The sequence below is a fragment of the Papio anubis genome, chromosome 19 (genome assembly GCF_008728515.1).
Source record: "Papio anubis isolate 15944 chromosome 19, Panubis1.0, whole genome shotgun sequence".
NCBI lineage: Eukaryota > Metazoa > Chordata > Mammalia > Primates > Cercopithecidae > Papio > Papio anubis.
In genome coordinates, this window is record NC_044994.1 from 61,750,432 (window position 1) to 61,770,823 (window position 20,392).

The following is a 20,392-nucleotide window of genomic DNA, read 5'->3' on the forward strand; positions in this document are numbered from 1 at the left end:
TGCTGCAACTCTGTTTATATTAAGATCATGCTTTCACGTAAGAATGATGCTGCAGGAATAAATAATTTAAATAAATGCAAATGAAATAACAGGTAAGAGAAAGTCTTATAGTAACCATGTAATTCTTCATTCCGTCTATGTATTTTAAGTTGAACTGTGTAAAATTACATTTTACAGTAGAGGTGTGATCTACAAAACTGTTATTTCATAGGATTCAATTTTATCTTTTTATCTAGATAGACTGACAGGTAGATATAGGTAGTAGATACATACATACAAACATACATGCATATATATATGTGTGTGTAGATATATATACACATACAAACATATATGTATCATTTGAGGCTTTTAATATTTGCTTAAAATTGTTTGTTTTGGTCCTCCTTTCTGTTTCATTGATAAAGTATATTTACGTAAAGATAATCCTGCCAGTTACATGCTTATCACTTGCACTTTCTATCCTACATTTTATGTCTTCTAGGATTTATGGAAAACGCAAGTTTCTGTGGACATGATTGTTTTCCAAAAATAACACACTGTGACTTAAGAGGAGAAATGGAGCAAAGCCAAATATATTGATAATAAATGACAATGTTAGAAAAAGACCAAACATAGCAATTCATCCTCCATTTAGTGATATTTTCAAAACATAAAATAGGCTCATGAATCCATTAGGAGGCCCTCCCCACTCCCACTGCTCCTATTTTGGGTTATTGAAGAATCAAATTCCAGACACGAAAGGCTTACGGCATTGCCAGGCCCCTTTCCAAATCTCCTGATCTACTGGACATTGAAACGACAGCAGCTGCTCCTATATTTTTCTCTGCCAATAGACTTTACCCTTTTATGTCTCTTGTGCAATATGTTTCTCTTGCAAATAACAGGAACTGTGCATAATGACAGTTGTGACCACACATCTCATTATACATAGACCACAGTCCCTATGAGCAAATTGGTGAATTAACCATACAACCTTAAAACAGATTAGCAGTAAAGAGACTATGTTTTCAGACCAAAGTTTAGAGATTTGTTACTTTGGAGTATTATATCTTCCTCCATGATAAACATAAATATTACGTATGGAGCATTTACGGGAGTAAATACATACTATACTTTTTACTTAGCCTAAGCCATGAAGTAGGTATTATTATCCCGTTTTAAAAACGCAAAACCTGGAGCCTTTCAGTGATTTCTTATTAAAGGCAAATTAGGATTTAAACCAGACCAGTCTACATGGGAACCCTGCACTCTATGTTAGACTTTGACTTGGAGGTTAGCTTCAGAGCCGCTGGTGTTAGAACTGTTCGTGACCATTGAATGCAAAGTAAATAGGAAATAGGAGGAGAAGAAAAGGTCAAAACCATAGCAAATTTTAGCAGCAAAAACTTCAACAGGGTCTTAGCAAAAATTGTGGCAATATCTACCAGTAGGAACCTCAAGAAAACCCCAAAAGGAAAACATTCTGTATTTGGTGCTTGAATGTGAAGAGGAGAGCAGCATTCTCACACATTTCTTTTGCCCATGTAAGTAGTAAGTAGACACATAGCTTCAATAAACACCAAAGGATGTGCAAATTAAACTGCTAGAGGTGTTATCTTTTGACTATTCTTGAATAGTAAGCTTTAGTTCCTTGAGTGTGGAGCCCAATTCATTCATTTCTTTCTTATTCTTTCATGAAACATTTTACACAACTATGGCAGCTGTTCAGTAAATGTTTTTGTCTTGAATTGACTCTTCATTTGTGATCAGTACCGTTGATCATTTCAGATATGTTTAAACTTTAGTGAAAGAAGTCCATTTTTCTTATTTAAAAAAAATGAAAATAATAAAAATAATCCTTAAGGTTATTTGACCCTAAAAGAGGTATCTCCAATATTTACCAAAGTCAGTCTTTGTCTTGCTCTACTCGGGTTGTCATAGCAAAATACCACAGACTGGTGGTGTAAACAACAGAGATTTATTTTCTCACAGTTCTGAAAGCAGAAAGTCTGAGGGCTCTCTTCCTGGCTTGCAGACAGCCGCCTTCTCACTGTGTCTTACAGGGCCTTTCCTTTGTGTGTGTGCATGGAGAGAGAGGAAAGAGAACTGTATTCTCTCTCTCTCTCTCTCTTTCTCTGCCTTCTTATAAAGCCATCACTGCTATAGCATTTAGGACCCACCCTTGTGACCTCATTTAACCTTATTTACTTCCTAAAAGTCCTGTCTTCAAGTGCAGTCACATTGTGAGTGAAGGCTTCAACATAACGCATTTTGGAAGGGATGTGATTCAGCCCAGAGTCATCCTCTAACAACAGTATAGTCCAAGATGCCAGTAGTCACATGCTAGATGCAACATGAGCATCCAGAGACCAGTTCACCCACCAACTGCAACATCTCAGAGAAACTGCCTGGCTACCCTTAATCCAATTATGGATTTTATGTCTAGACTAAAGCAAAGGCCCATTTAAACTAAGAAAGCTTGCCAAAATCAAAATTCTGAGGTTTGGACTTTCTTAAAGAACTGAGAAACTCAGGAAGATTCCTTGGGGGACTCCAAACAAAACATACACTGTACACCTCCTTCTCCTACAAATACCTATGGAATGAAGGACCCCCCCCCCTTCAAGTTTAGAACCCATGAACTTTGAGTACCTTATAAAACCACCAGGCTCCTGACACTTCCCCAAGATACAAAGCATCCCTGGCCTGTGAACAGGGGGCATTTTGGCAGCAGGGGCTAACCCAGAATCATTCTCATTTGCACGTCCCATTCCAGTGTGGTTCCTTCACATCTTGGGACATCTCAACCAGGAGGGAGTGGGGAGAAGGATGTGCTCTGAGATGGCTGAGTTTGTTCACAGTGGACACCCCTGTGCTCCAGTCAGCGTTCAGGCAAAGGAGAACCAATCGAAGATGAATATTAAGGGGCTTATTTCAAAGAACTGGCGTATGTGATTGTGGGGTAACACAGGCAAATCTGAAGTCCAGGGACCAGGCCTCCAGCAGGTGTAAGCTGGGATTCCAGGATGTGGCCTGAAGTTGCTGTCCACCTGAAGGATTTCTCCTTCACCAGGAAATCCTCAGCCTGCTTTTCAGGACTTCCAACTGATAGAATCAGGCTCGCCCAAATGACCTAAGATCATCTTCCCTATAATGGACCTTAATCACCTACAAAATACCTTCAGGACAACACCTACATGAGCATTTGATTGAATAACGGGGGCTGTAGCCTAGCTAAGTTTACACATCCAAAGACCACCACAGCCTGTATACAGTCCCATGACACTGCTGAAGGCTACCAGGCCCCAAGCCAAAAACTGGAGCCACGTAGAGATAATAAAGGCCTCCTAGTGAGATCCTGAGAAGCAACAAGAAAAGCCACAGTCATAGCCCTGGGATTTGGCACAACCACCAATAATCACACAAGACTCCCACCATCACCAGCAAAACCTGCAGGATACTTCCCATTGGGCTATTGTAAGGGTTAAGTGGAAGAAATTTTTTAAAATACAGTGAAATCAAAGTTTTACATACATATAAAGGAGTGCTGTTTTTACTATTATTATTTTTTGCTATCAGAGAATGTTCACTTTTCGTCTAGAACCTAGAAATATCCTCACAAGTACACAAGGGTATTAGGCAGTATCATCTCCATAACAGTACACTCTATATACTCTTTTTCTATTGTTGAGTTCCATATATTTCTTACTTTTAACCAGTATCACTCAATCTAATCCATATCAGTATCTTAATCGTAGGATAGTAGCCATCTCTTTTAGCATGTGTTTCTCTCAATGGATGAAGAGTATGCATACAAAGAAAAATCCAGAGTAAAATATGTCATTAATGCACATTTTTAAACCCAAAATGTTTTGCTGCTCATCAAACAAGCAAGCAGCTCTTCACAATTCTGCTATCCTGGCTGCAAGAATATGTGAAAATCTCTCCTGGGGGAACTCATGCAACTTGCACAGGATTCATTTTCATTCCAGCATGTACAGTCCCAGAAATTTAATAGGATTTCAGGCCATCTTCTTGCTTTCTAACTGTGGTAAGAACACTTAACATGAGATCCACCCTCTTGAGAAATCTTTAAGTGAACAATGCCATGCTAAAAGGACAATATTGTACAACAAACCTCTAGAACTTATTCATCTTGCATAACTGAAACTTTAGACCTGTTGAACAGCAACTTCCCACTTCCTCCTCCCCGTAGACCTTGAAAAGCATCATTTTACCCTCTTTCTATGAGTTTCCTAATTTTAGATACCTCATATAAGTGTAATGATGCTGTATTTGTCCTTCTGTGTCAGGTTTATTTCACTTATCATGATGTCCTCCAGATTCATTTGGATTGTAGCACAGGGGTGTCCAATATTTTGGCTTCCCTGGGCCACCTTGGAAGAAGAATTGTTTTGGGTGACACATAAAATACACTAACACTAATGATAACTGATGAGCTTTACAAAAATTGTAAAAAAAAAAAAAAAAAAAAATGTTTAAGAAAGTTTATGAATTTGTGTTGGGCTGCATTCGTAGCTGTCCTGGGCTGCAGGTTAGACAGGCTTGTTTTAGCAAATGGGAAGATTTCCTCCTTTTTTAAGGCTGAGTAATATTCCATTTTGTGTATATTTTCATATAGTGAGTGTGTACTACATTTTCTTCATTAGTCAACATACAATTAGGTTGTTTCCATATCTTAGCTATTGTGAATAATGTTTAGGCCATGATCTTACCACTACCTAGTATCCTATACTAATACTTAACACGAATACCCCAAATTATAACTACTTTAATGAACAAAAATTATTATATTTTCTGCTACATAGATTTTTATACATGCAAACTTAATCTCTCTAAAATAGCAATTGTCAGGAGAAAGCAAAAAGCAGAATCCCAAATAATTTTTCCTAATAATACACACCAGTGGACTTCAAGCAAGAATCAAGCTGCCTCTGTACATGGGATCATCTCCACAGGGTGCATAGATTAATACTAAGAATGAAGAGTAACAGAGACATTTGGTCTTAAACTTGCTATTTTTATATCATGTATCTTCCCATCCAGAAACTTAAAGCAGCATTAACATATAAATTTAAACATACAGAATCAATATGAAAATATCATCAGAATGTATTTTTATTAAACTAAAAAGCTAATTCACTCAACAGTTTCTAAATATCAAAATAACATACTCTATACACCATGGAATACTATGCAGCCATCAAAAAGAGTAAGATTTTTATCCTCTGCAGGAACACGGATGGAGCTAGAGGCCATTATCCTTAGCAAACTTAGGCAGGAACAGAAAACCAAATGCCGCATGTTCTCACTTGTAAGTGGGAGCTAAATGATGGGAACACATGGACACATAGAGGGGAACAACAGACACTGAGGCCTATAGAAGGATAGATGGTGGGAGAAGGGAGGGGATCAGGAAGAATAACTAATGGGTACTAGGCTTTATACCTGGGTGATGAAATAATCTATACAACAAACCTCTCCATGACAAAAGTTTACATATGTAACAAACCTGTATGTGAACCCCTGAACTTAAAATAAAAATTAAATTTTAAAAAAATATTCATTGGCCATTCATGGATTACATTGTCATATTTTTGTTAATACAATCATGTCAACCATGCTATGAAAATTATATATATATTGGTTAAAATGGTCTAGAATCCTGAGAAAAGTCAATAATTGAAAGTTACCGATAGGACATGCATGTCTGAGTCTCGACTTCCTGCTCATACTCCATGCATCACACTTCCTATGTGGGCCCACATTTCTCTGCTTTCTGTTGCACATTCTAACAGCCAGTAACAGATTTCCCTAAAATACATTATGTCTGCATCTTTTCGGTTCAGTTCAAACTGTCTGTTATGGGGGCGGCAGTGAAGGGAATAAAAAGAAGCTCTCTTAACAAAAGAATTCTGATAAGAGAGATATTCTCTAGTGAATCATCCTCTGAATGTTAACCATCACCGTTATGAGTAATACACACATCATTATAGGCTATTTACCCTGTAATCTCTTTATTTTCCATCTTTAAAAGTACCCTATTGTGGTATAGCAGTAGTCTCTTGGAGCAATTTTATGGGGCAGCAAATCTTTGAGAACAATTTTCTATATTCAGAATTAACACATGCTTCACTCTTTTTAACAATGGCTCTAACAGGATAAAAGCTTGATTCTAAAACCACAGGAGTCACTCATTTTCTCTTTGTGTCTGTCCTAAAATAATTCTTCCCCTGTGAAAATCACATGAGCTCTCTGATTTTTTTCCATTTCATATTTATGTTGATAGCATGCTATTTTTTTTAAAAAAAAAAATCCTTTGACGACTATTGCCATCAAAACAATAGCAACAACAAAACTCTATGTGTCTTATGAGAACTAATTTAAACAACACTTCTCAGGTAACTTAACTATCTTTACTGGAAATTAATTGTGATTAATAGTTCGGTCCTGTGAATTTTATTGGTAAGAGGGCCACTTACCTAATTTTCTTTTCTCTAGTGAAAAAAAAATTGTATTCATTCTTTCTTATATATCATGAGGTTATTCAGCTCTCCCTATGAAACTATCCAGTTGGTCACTATTACATAAATTATCTAATTAAGACTTGATATGTATTTCATATCAAGGAAGGATGGCACTGAAACTTAGTAGAGTCTTACTAAATAATGGGTAAATGTCAAATCCAGCAAAAATTTTGAAGGCTCCATCTTTAGCGTGGAAATTGTTAAATATCACTACTTATTGACCTTGTCAAGAACTGTGAAGGGCCTGAAATTTTTACCCTACTTGTAAACTAACAAATTAGCCTGCCAAAGTTTCATGGATGTTGGCAGAAGACATGAGACTGCTGGGTCAGAGACAATGGGCAGTTTATTACTCACAGCAATTGCATTAACTAGAGTATTAGCCTTTTTGATGGTCTCCCGAATCCCAGTTCCCACAAGATGATGCAAAAAGGTTCAGGTGGCACCTGCACATGAAGTAAGTTGTGTATCACAGGAGGGAAACTACAAGTTTGAGGAGTCCCAATGTTTTATAATAGGCAATAATCCAGCCTGACATTTCCCCCAGAAAAAGACATTATTTTTTTTGTACTGGAATAAACAAATCTTCCTTTGGCTTCAGAGGAAGACCTTTGAAGGCCTGTGTTTCTTGACACATCCTCAGAAAGATAATCCAGAACAAGGCAATCATTGCCTTTGCTCACAAAACATGCAGAAACGCAAGACTCGTGGAGAACAGTCTATCAATAAACGTTCTTCATTTTCTCTCTAAATCTACATCTGTTTAGATTTTTAAAAAATACTTGTTGGAACCAGTGGGTTATAATGAAGTTATAAAAGTTTTTAAAAAAGAAATAGTAATTTCCTTATTCTCACACTTACACCTATAGCCTACATTGACAATCACATTTAGCTTTATAGTATTTTTACATTTTTATTTTATAAAGGATTATCATTTCCCCATGTCAGGACCAGGCTAAATAATTAAAGTACTTTGATTCAACAGGTAATGATTAACAATCAAAAATGTGCAGGGCAAGATGAGACATCTGTACTTCATTTTGTGTTCCATTCTGTGTACACAGGAGTGAGCTGCTGCATCCATTTTTCATAGTTTTATTCATTAATATTTACTGAGTGCCTGCTGTGTGCCTGGCATTTCACAATGCTCCAAAGACACAAAAGTAAATAAGCTTCCTCTTCTCAACTCAGTATAATCTTATAGAGGAGAGACAAAAGCAAGGAGATGAGAGATGAAATAGAGGTATGCAGAGGATGCTAACAGACAGAGTGAAGTGGCTTCCAACTCAGGCTGGGCAGGATGGTGGGGAAGAGTGTGTAAGGCTTCCTAGATAAATTCTTAAAGAAAAAAATGGTAATTACCATGGTAGGAGTTGAAGTTCAAATGAGTGTGAGGACGAGCCTTCCTAGTAAAGAAAGAAGCCCAAGCCACAGCTCAGAGAACCTGCTTTTTCTGGAAACTACATGTAGTTTCTAAGAGGACCATTAGAGCAGAGGGTGTCAGGATGGTACTAGAAAGCTGAGGCTGGAGAAGCACATTTCGAACCACAGAGAGTCCTTAGGAGAAGTAGGGGTGTGTGTGTGTGTGTATATTTTAAAGACGAAGGAATTGTGAAGCAGGGGTATTCTCCATTCTCTTATATCAGCATCTTCCTGGTGCCTTCCTTCTATGACTCTATGACTTTTAGCTCCCACGAGACCTGTTTGAGTTGCTTCACTCATCTCTATCAAGGTTCTTCTATGATCATTTCATAGGATTTATATTTGGAAAGAGCTGTCTACCAAAAAAAAAATAGCATTTACTCTAAAAATACATTTGTACAAGTCAGAAACTTACATGATTGAAGATCAAAAGTTATAATCAATTAGATGATGCTAGCAACCTGAGCTATGTGTGGTGTGTGTTCCAAAAAAAGCAAACAGAAACTTACATCAGACAGCCTTGTTATACTAGTTATTTTTCTTAAAAAAAATTTTTTTTTTTGAGACAGGGTCTCCCTCTGTTGCCCAGGCTGGAGTGCAGTGGTGTGATCTCAGCTCACTACAGCCTCAACCTCCTCCTGGGCTCAAGCAGTCCTCCTTCCTGAGCTTCCCAAGTAGCTGAGACCAAGGCATATGCCACCATGCCAACTAATTTTTGTATTTTTTGTAGAGATGAGGTCTCACTATGTTGCCCAGGCTGGTTTCAAACTCCTGAGCTCAAGCAGTCCTCCCACCTTGGCCTCCCAAAGTGGTAGGATTACAGGTGATAGCCACTGCACCCAGTGTCCTTTAAATTTTTTAACAAAAATAGTTTATGAACCACTTCAAACCCATTCACTGTCATGACCCCTTCTGAATCTAGGCTGAAGTGTTAATGAACACCCAAATGGTAGTTAATAAAGGAGATTGGTACCACTCTGTCCTGAGAAAGCCACTTTAAATTGAGGCTCTGCAGGACTGAATGAAGTTAAGACTGAGAGAAGTTATACCCAGGGTATGGTTCTTTTAATCTTAGTCTTGAAAAATTACAAATGACCATTCATTTCAACTTCAACTGCTTTTATACTAGAAAAATCTCATAATTCAAACTATTTTCCTAAATTTCTTTCTAGTGTTATTTAATGCTTATCTATTTCCCTATTTTTTCAAATTTGATAGAGGTATAAAGACTTGCATGCAGGCTTAGAGACAAAAAGACTCAAACAAACATAAACTGTTTCTGTCTTTGATTTAGTTAAGATTTAGAAAAACTTAATTTATATGACTTACCAATTTGCAGTAAGTCAGTGTTATTAATTATGTAAACATATATGGTTTGCATTAAAATACTCTCATCTTCTACTGCAGTAGTGAGAGCACAGGGTGAATTTAGGAACATTAGCCAACCCATTGTCATTGATGTAATCCAAGAACATTGCAAATGTTTATCAATCACAACTTCTATTCAAGATTTAACTTTCTATTCTATTAAATGGTTATTACTCATAAAACAAAACAAACACTAATGTTTCTGACTTTCACAATTATGAAACGAAAGTAAAACATAGAGATAACAAATGTTTGGGAAAAAATATTCTCATAGTCAAGTACATACGAAATACAAATAATTCCAATTATACTGTGCTCTTTTGAAAATCTTGTAACTGTGGCATTAAAAAAAAAGCATGATGCTTGCCTTGCACCTTTGCCTGTAAAATATGCTTTTATTTGCAAAATATTGTCCTTTTCCCCAGCCATTTGCTGTGTGACAGTGTTAACCTTTGGGGATCAGTGAAGAGTTTTGAGCTGGTAGCCTGAGTTCCACCGTTACTGTATGTGTACTTCAGTGTCCTCATCTAAGAATGAGAATAAGAGCACCTCTCCTATAGGCCTATCAGGTAGATTAAGTAAATTGACATAAATGGGATGTCTGACACTGTTAGTGCTCACTAAGCTTTCAGTATTGTCATGAGCCCAGCACTCTGCTACTTGATATGTGATTGTATTTGACCCAAAGTAAGCTGGTAAGTGCTAGGACCAGCCTTGGCATCTATACTCAGCCTTTTCCCTATCCTGCAGGTTTTCAGTTCCATCAGAACATGGACCAGAATATTGTAAAGTAGCAGTTATTCTAAACATACATTTTTTTAGCCAAAACCATTAGTATTTAATATGAAAAATAATTCATAAAAATATATCTCAAATATATTCTTCCAATTAATTAAAAATTAAAGACTAATAAGGGGTTAAGATGACAATTTTTATTGTTGCCCGCTGGTAGAGTGGTACCATGGCTAATAAGGCTAAACCCACCTAGAAAATTGTTCTCCTAAAACATTAGGAATGTCAAGAAAATTCCTTCTTTCTCCTACAATCTTGACTCCATTTTCATGAATCTCAGATCTCTTACTTTCTATTGGGATGGTTACAATACAGTAGAAATATATTGTAATATCCAGTCCAGGAGGTGTGACTAACTAGAAAATTGTTTAGATTTCAGATTTCTAGGCTCTGAAATTATTGCATGGTTTATTCATTGTATAATTCAGACCTTAGAATCATGAACTTAACTGCAATAAATAATTATAGATTTTTCTCAGTAAGAATAAACTTTCTCAGTTCCCTACCATCCCCAACCGTTCTGGCCCCATTGTTATATAGATCTATGTCCGCAATTCTCAGCTCTCCTATTGGATGCTAGAGGATTACTAATTTGCTGCAGAAAATGGAGAATTGTTACTAAACCTTGGGAAATGCAAATAAAACCAGAAGCTTCTTTTTATCTCTGTAACTAGTCTTGCATGAAAAAAATGTTTGATCGCCGGGCGCGGTGGCTCAAGCCTGTAATCCCAGCACTTTGGGAGGCCAAGATGGGCGGATCACGAGGTCAGGAGATCGAGACCATCCTGGCTAACACGGTGAAACCCCGTCTCTACTAAAAAATACAAAAAACTAGCCGGGCGTGGTGGCGGGCGCCTGTAGTCCCAGCTACTCGGGAGGCTGAGGCAGGAGAATGGCGTGAACCCGGGAGCTGGAACTTGCAGTGAGCTGAGATCCGGCCACTGCGCTCCAGCCTGGGCGACAGAGCGAGACTCCGTCTCAAAAAAATAAAATAAAATAAAAAAGAAAAAGTTTGTTCTAGGGATAAATTGTTACCCATCCGATATAGTATGGTGGAGACAGAGTTGCAAACAGCTACTTGGTAGTCCCACTGAGTGAGCTTCCAAACCATAAATCTGATCCAATCACTCACTTTCTTAAAATCATTCAAAAGCTTCCTATCACCTATTAGAAAGAATTATCCAATCTGTTTGGTAGAGTATAACAAACTTTACATGACTGGCTCCCTCTCCATTCCCAATCTCATCTGCTACTACTTGCCATTTGGATTTGGGCCTAATTCATAATGGTGAAACATAAAAAGTTTTAAAGCCATGACCATTTGGGCATTGTAGTCTTATAAGAGTGACAAAGGGAATATTTACAAATATAAAAAGTCAAAATTTTGTTCCTGATGATCCGAATGCTTCCCAGATCTCTGAAAAATTAATCTAATCAGTTATCAGAAAGAAAAGCCCTAGGCAAACTTCTTCTTTAGTAATTCATTTTGATAATTATATATTAAACTTCTAGAAAGTAAGATGAAAATTCAGATCTTTATCAAGTTAAGCAAATGTTTTAACACATCTCGTTGAAGTCATTTCAGAAGTCCTTGGACTAAATGCAAGCTTAACCTTGTATCCACCACAGAATAAAATTGTACTACATAGCCGGGCGCGGTGACTCACACCTGTAATCCCAGCACTTTGGGAGGCCGAGGCGGGCGGATCACAAGGTCAGGAGATCGAGAAGATCCTGGCTAACACGGTGAAACCCCGTCTCTACTAAAAATACAAAAAAATTAGCCGGGCGAGGTGGCGGGCGCCTGTAGTCCCAGCTACTCAGGAGGCTGAGGCCGGAGAATGACGTGAACCCGGGAGGCAGAGCTTGCAGTGAGCCGAGCTCGCGCCACCGCACTCCAGCCTGGGCGACAGAGCGAGACTGTCTCAAAAAAAAAAAAAAAAAGAAAAAAAAAATTGTACTACATTATATGAATGCCTGATAGTAAATTTTAAATAATTTCATGATGTTTCTCATGTGTAGTCTGAGCTTTCTGCATACTGACTCCTCTGTAAATGTATGTAACATTCAAAATTTCTTTTGTAAAAAATCTTTAAGTATATATTGTGCAGAGAAGTCTCATTCTCATGAAAATGTGTTTTCTTGCATTCATTTAAATTTTTAGAAAAGAATTGTAGCAAAATTTTTCAAGTTTTTTCTTAATATATCATTTAAGGACTATAAACTTATATGTATTCTTGTTATTGATTTATAGGACATTAATGTGGTGTTTCAGTAAATTTCTATAAATAGCTCACTTTATCGTTCAGATCTCTAAACGGGGAATACTGTACTTCATCATCCTAAATAGTTCCTTGATTATTAAAACTCTAATAATATGTTCAGAAATGAAAACAGATACTTCAATATAATATTGTTTATAACTGAGCCTTTGAAAATAGCAATGAAATATTTATAGTTTAAAAACTAAATACCTGAATTTTTCATTATGAAATATTTTCCCATTCCTCTTGTTAATCAACATTAGTAAATTTTTATTTCATGTATTCTCCAGTCTTTATATAACGTTTTCACTTAGATTATGCCATTTTAACATTTACCATTTTACTGTCTGTCACAGATTGCTTATAAACTTCATAATTATTCAAATGAATTATCTATTTGCTAATGATAAAGAATTCATCTAAGCTTGCAAAGAGATCACAGTTGTAGAAAATTAATATCTCACTAGGTAATTACTATAATTAAAATATAAGAGAAATTAAATGCAAGCAACAGAAACAAATGCTACATTGACTAAAATAAGATATATAAGACTATTTTTATTATGGAGAATTTATAAAATAGCTATTAAAATATAATTCCATTTGAATCAAATTAAACCATCTTTAAGACAAATCAAATTATTATAAACTACATTATATTCACTGTTTTTTAGTGTTTGGATATTGTTGCTAACCTACCAGTCTTTTTATAACTGGGCTGAGTACTACATAAAATTAAATGATATGCAGTTTTCCCATTCAAATATTTCGATCTAAGTTTTAAAGATATAAGTAAAGAATAGTTGCATGTCCACTTACGAGATAAACAAAAAAGAACCACAGCTTTGAGATGAAAGTCCCATTATTAATAGCAATACATTGATGTATCATATATAATATATATAATGTATGCATACATAATATATAATATATAATGTATGTATACATAATATATATATAATGTATGTATACATAATATATAATATATATAATGTATGTATACATAATATATAATATATATAATGTATGTATACATATATATATAATGTATGAATGTTAGAGAAAGGAGAGGGAGGGAGTGAAGGGAGAAGGAGAATAAAAGCCTTTACAAATTAACATTTGGGTAATAGAATGTTTTTTAATTCCATAAATCTCAAAGAGGAGGTTAAGGAAATCACAAAGCTCCCACATAGTAAAGCGGCAAAAAGGAGAATGAAAATAGACGAGATTAGAAAAGCACCAGATCAGTACAGCACTTGAATATGTAATTAAGAAATGATCCAGAAAAAGAGAATAGAGGTGGAAAAGAGGGAGAGAAAACGGAGAAATGGAAGGAAATTATTAACAAGAAATTATTTTAATAATTCTAAATATTTCTTGGAAATAAGAGACTTTGGTTCCTTAATTAAAAAAAAAATACAGCTTTTCATCATGAAGCTTAAAACACTGGAAACAAAGAGCAGTTTTTAAAAATTCTAAACAGGATAAAACCTAACTCTATTGTAATATACTATTCTGTACCATTATGTACTAACTCATTTAATACATGATTCTGTTAGTAGAAACTATCATGATTGCCATTGTACAGCTGAGGAACTTGAGAAAAAGAGTAAAGAACTTTCTGGATGTCACCCAGCTAGTAAGTAGTGGAGCTGGAAGTCAAACCAAGTAGTCTTCTTTTAGAGTTTATCCTATTAGCCATTACACAATACAGGAATCCTTAATTTAGGGTGAGAACCATGATAAATTCCCAATGAATTAAAGAGCTAAAGTTAGAAGAAATGTATGAAAGTATTAAGAAGAAAGTAGGAGAAAACATTTTAATATTACTGCAATGAAGAAAGACTTGTTATCAAGACACAAAACCTAGAAAACACAAAGACGGATTTGACCACAAAAAATTAAATACTTTATGTAGGAAAAAGAAATTAACTAAACAATGAGATGCAATTTTTTGTATTCAACTTGGAAAAAAGATTTTTAAAAATCTAATAATATTCATATCTTTCTAATGTTAAGAAAGTACTTTTATATCCATTAGGTGGGAATGTAAATTAGTGCAATGCAGTTTGACAGTTTATGTCAGAAACCTAGTGCCATATAACAGCCATTAAATTAAAAAATAATTTTTTGACAATTTGAAGAATCAGAAATTGCATGTCATATTTAATCATTGTATGTAATTTTAAGCCAAATTATATAATTTCACAAACAAGTGCAAATACCTCCCAGAGTAAAGGCCAAGAAAATAACTGTTCTAACATCCAAACCCACTAAGTTGTATTACATTAATTATGTTCAGTTTTTGTTACCAATTATACCTCAATGAAGCTAGAAGAAAAAAAATCCCTAGAAAAAGAAAAGATGTCATGATTAATGTCTCCTGATTCATTTTGATTTTTATCTTGTTATAGACTGACTTTATCCCCCCAAAAATACATAGGTTGACTCCCCAAACCCACATGTGACTGTATTTAAAGATATTTAAAGAGATAAGTAAGGTAAAATGAGGTCATATGGGTAGAACCTCATCTGATACAACTGGTGTTCTTATAAGAAAGGAAACTAGGACACCGACATGCTCACACACAGAGGAAAGGCCATGTGAGGACACAAGAAGATGGCCATCTGCAAACCAAGGAAAGAGGCCTCAGAAGAAAGCAACTCTGCCTATAAAACTTCAAGAAAACAATTGTGGCTGAAGCTACCCAATCTGTGGTGTTTTATTATGGCAGCCCCAGCAGACTAAGACATAGCTTTACTTGTTTGAATTGAATTGTTTTTTGTTCTTGAGCAACACACTTCATGATTTCGAAGGTACGTGAACCAAGTCTTAATGCATTGACTTGTGAAAATTGATATTACTTCTTCTCTGAAGCTGTGCTGTATCCTGAAGTGACCGATGTGTTTAAAGGGCTTCTATAAGGAAAAGTAGAACATGTTAAGGGCAATGCTTTGGCTTCTGTTTCCAGGAAACCTAGGTCTGACTTCTTCTGCACTATCCAGCTTGGCAAGTTGTTAAATACCTCTGGGCTTCCAATTTTTTTTTCCACATGTAAAGCGAAGATATGTGTATGAGTAAGGGTTTTCCAGAGAAATACAACCAGTAGGATACATATAGATGTATAAGAGGAGATCTATCGTGGGAATTGGCTCGCCTTATTTGGAGGCCAAGAAGTTCCATGATCTGCCATCTGCAAGCTGGAGACCTGAAGTAGTGTGATGCAGTCCAAGTCTGAAGGCCTGAGAACCAGGAAAGCCAATGGTGTGAATCCCATAGTCCAAAGGCCCAGAGCTCTGATGTCTGAGGGCAGAAGAAGATGGATGTTTCAGCTCAAACAGTGAGAAAATGTGCCATTCCCCCTTTTTCTGTTCTATCCATATGTACTGGATGATGCCCACCCGTATTGGTGAGGGCAGATTTTCTTTACTTAGTCTACTTTTTCAGGTGCTAACCTCCCTCAAATACCTACACAGACACACTCAGAAATAATGTTTCACCAGCTATCTGGGCATTCTTTAACCACTTCCTGTTGACACATAAAAGCCATCATAATATGCAATCTCACTGTACAGAGTTGATACAAGGATTTTTAAAAATATGATTTCTAAGGTACTTTGTACTGGATCTACATGAAATATATGCTCAGCGAACAGTGGTTATTATATTATGGCTTTTCTACATCACTGTCTTTATGGATTAAAACCATTGATCTTCATTCCCCATTTCTCAAATGTGCTGAACATGAGCCTGAACACCCCTAACAAATCTATTTAAGGTCACGAAGCTGAGACCCTGAGATCTCCAGAGGAATTTCAGAAGCACTCTAGGAGAGCACAATGATCAAATCATAACCATAATAGTCTGGTTTTACTTAAAACAAATTGAATAAAATTCAGATACAGTTTATAGAAAAGATGTTGGCAATAAGTCCTAGTATTTCTAAGCATAATTAATGTATGGTATGTTGATTTTGCATCCTGCAACTTTAGTAAATTTGTGTATCACCTCTAAGAGTTTTTTGGTGGAGTCTTTAGATTTTTCTAAATATAAGATCATAACACCTTCAAACTAGGATAATTTGACTTCTTTTACAACTTGGATGCCCTTTATTTCTTTCTTTTGCATAACTGCTCTGACTAGGACTTCTAGTACTATGTTGAATAAAAGTGGTAAAAGTGGGCATTCTTGTTTTGTTCCAGTTCTTAGTGGAAAGGCTTTCAATTTTTCCCCATTCCGTATGATATTAGCTGTGGGTTTGTAAAAAATAGCCCTTATTCGGTTGAGATATGTTCCCTTTATACCCAATTCATTGAGGGTTTTTATAATGAAGGGATGTGGAATTTTATCAAGTGCGTCTATAGCATCTATTAAAATGATCATGTAGTTTTAGTTTTAGTCCTTGATTTTGTTGATGTAATGTATCATGTTTATTGATTGTTAAACCATCCTTGCATCCTGAGGAGGAATCCCACTTGATTAAGGTGAATGATCTCTTTAATGTGTTGTTTAATTCTATTTGCTACCATTTTGTTGAGGATTTTTGAATATATCTTCATCAGAGATATTGGCCTGTAGTTTTCTTTTTTTGATCTTTGTCTAGTTTTAGTATCAGAGTCATACTTGCCTCATAGAGTAGGTTTGGAAGTATTATCTCCTCTTCAATTTTTTTAAATAGTTTGAGTAAAACTGGTATTAGTTCTTTACATATTAGGCAAAAGTTAGCAGTGATTCCACTAGGTCCTGGGCTTTTCTTTGGTGGAAGACTTTTATTACTCCTACAATCTCATTATTCATATGGCCTGTCAGCAGTTTTTCTATACATTAACAGCAAACAATCTGGAAAAAAAAAAAAAGACAGCAATTTCATTCACAATGGCTATGAAATATAAAGAAAACAATTTCATTTACAACAGCTATTAATACAAATATAATACAAATATAATAGAATAAATTTAATCAAAGAAGTCAAACATCTTTACAACAAAGAACACTACAAAATACTGATGAAAGAAATTGAAGAGTACAAAAAAATGGAAAGATATTCCATGTTCATGGATTGGAAGAATAAATATTGTTAAAATGTCCATACTACCCAAAGCAATCTACAGATTTGAAACAACAATCCCTATCAAAATACCAATAACATTCTTCACAGAAGTAGAAAAGACAATTCTAAAATTCACATGGTACCACAAAAGACCCCAAATAACTAAAGATATCCTGAGAAAAAGAACAAAGCTGGAGACATCACACTATCCAATTTCAAATTAAACTACAGTGATACCGTAACAAAAACAGCATGGTACTGGCAAAAACAGAAACACAGAACAATGGAAAGAGTTGAGAACCCAGACATAAATACACGCGCTTAACAGCCAACTCATTTTTAACAAAGATGCTGACAGCATACCTCAAAGAAAGGACAGTCTGCTTAATAAATGGTCCAAGAAAATGGTTATTTATACACAGAATTAAACTAGATTCCCATCTTTCACCACATATAAAACTCAAAGTGGAGTAAAGATTTAAATTTAATACCTAAAACTTGAGACTGTTGAAAGAAAATATTGGGGAAATGCTACAGGACATTTAGCCTGGACAAAGATTTTGGGGAGTAAGACCACAAAAGTACAGGAAACAAAAGCAAAATAGACACATGGTATTATATCATGCTAAAAAGCTTCTGCACAGCAAAGGGAAAAAAAGCTAACAAATCGATGAGACGACGTAAAGAATGGGAGAAGATATTCCTAAACGATTGATTTGAGTAAGAATTAATAACCAGAATATATAAATAATTTAAATATATATATGTGTGTGTGTGTGTGTGTGTGTGTGTATATATATATATACATACACACACAAGCTCAACATAACTAATCATTAGAGAAATGCAGATCACAACTACAATGGGATATCATCTCACCCCACTTAGACTGTTATCAAAAAGACAAAAAAATAACAAATGCCGTCAAGGATGTGGAAAAGGGGAACGCTCACATAGTGTTGGTGGGAATGTTAAGTGGTACAGCTATTATGGAAAATAAAATGGAGATTTCTCAAAAAAACCAAAAGTAAAACTGTCATATGATCCAGCAATCCCATTCTAGGTACATATCCAAAAGAAAGGAAATTAGTATGTCAAACAGATATTTGCATTCCCATGTTTATTGCAGCACCATTTACAATAGCCAAGATATAGAATCAACCTATGTCCATAAACAGATGAATGGATAAAGAAAATGTGGTACATATATATGATGGAATGCTATTCAGCCATAAGAAAGAATGAGATCCTGTCATTTCCAGTGACATGGATGGAACTAGGGTCATTATGTTAAGTGAAATAAGCCAGGCACAAAAAGACAACTATTACACGTTCTCACTCATGTGAGAGCTGAAAAAGTGGATCTCATGGAGATAGAGAGTAGAATGGTGGTTTCTAGAGGTTGGGAAGGGAAAGGGGAAGGAGGAGATGAAGTGAAGTTAGTTAATGGAAGCAAAAATACAGTTAGAAGGAATAAGTTTCAATATTCCATAATATAGTAGATATTATAGTTAACAATATTTTATTGTATTTTTCAAAATAGCTAGAAGAGAACTCCAATATGTCCAACACACAAAAAGAGATAAATGTTTGAGATGATGAATATCCCAATTACCCTGACTTGATCATTACACATTCTATACATGTTTCAGAACATCATGTGTTCTCTCAAAATATATGCAACTGTAATATATTAATAAAAATATACAAATATACATTTAAATAATAAGTTTATTATAAGATATTGTAGAGAGCCCTGGGTTGCTTCTACTTCCAGTCTGGTTTTCACATTTACTTAACTGCCCAATTATTAGATACTCTATATATCAGTCAATTTTCACAATGCTATAAAGACATACCCAAGACTGGGTAAGTTATAGAGAGAAGAGATTTAATTGACTCACAGTTTTCCATGGCTGTGGAGGCCTCAGGAAAGTTACAATCATGGCAGAAGGGGAAGAGTCACGTCTTCCATGACTACAGGCAAGAGAGAGCAAATGAACAAAACAGGAACTTGCCAAACGCTTATAAAACCATTAGATCTCATAAGAACTCACTCACTATCACAAGAACGGCATAGGGGAAACGAACCCCACAATCCAGTCACCTCCCATCAAGTCTGTCCCTCAACACCTGGGGATTACAATTCAAGATGAGATTTGGGTGAGGACATAAAGCCTAACCATATCACCATAAGAAGCTTCTGGCCCCCAATTCATTGCAGTCAGAGCCCATGAAATAAATGGGCTCTCTTCTGTATGCAAGTCCTTCCTTCCATTCTGTCCTCCACCCTCCATCCATGCTTATATCTGCAGCCTGCCCGCTCCTTTTTCCTCTAATGACTAGAAGCTACTTGTTAAAGGATGACAGGGTCTCCTCTGTGTCTATCTAGGCCCAACTGTTAATGCTTTGAGTCTGGGCTGCTTGTGTCCTCATCAGATGACTTTGTTACTTATTTAACACATTGTTTGTTGTTTTGTTTTGTTGTTTATAGGGACAATATCCTTCTATCTACCCCAGATTCTAACAAAGTAATAAAACACATACATTCAAACTGTTAAATAGCTTTACCAGGCTTACTGTCTTTTACTAATTAATACTGCAAATTTTATGCTTTGGGATCTTTCTGACTTTCTACAAAAACAATTTCCTTCATAGTGTATATCAAGAATAAAATCGGTGTTATTAAGATAAAAATTCAGAGGTTAGCCAAAAGGGAACCCTTGTTGGTAACTGTGTGTCAGCAACAACGCATTTCTTAATTCCTCAGGAAGGAGAAGATACTCCCTATGTGCTGTCAGTCTCGATTTTTTCTTCCATTCATAATGTGAATCTTTGGTTTTGCATTTCAATTTGATTGTTGTTTTCTACTGAATTTGTGCTCCTTCTAGTTCATTACTAGTTTGGATTTTTATGATACAGCAGAGAAACTTCTTTTTAAGACTAGAGTGGTTTTGCTTTTATT

At 35.7% G+C, this 20,392-nt stretch overlaps 1 protein-coding gene across 2 annotated transcripts in view; it reads left to right on the top strand.

Annotated features, from left to right (window-relative positions):
• DOK6 (docking protein 6) overlaps positions 1–20,392 on the top strand; it is a 431,983-nt gene that overhangs the window by 399,226 nt on the left and 12,365 nt on the right. The window lies entirely within an intron of this gene.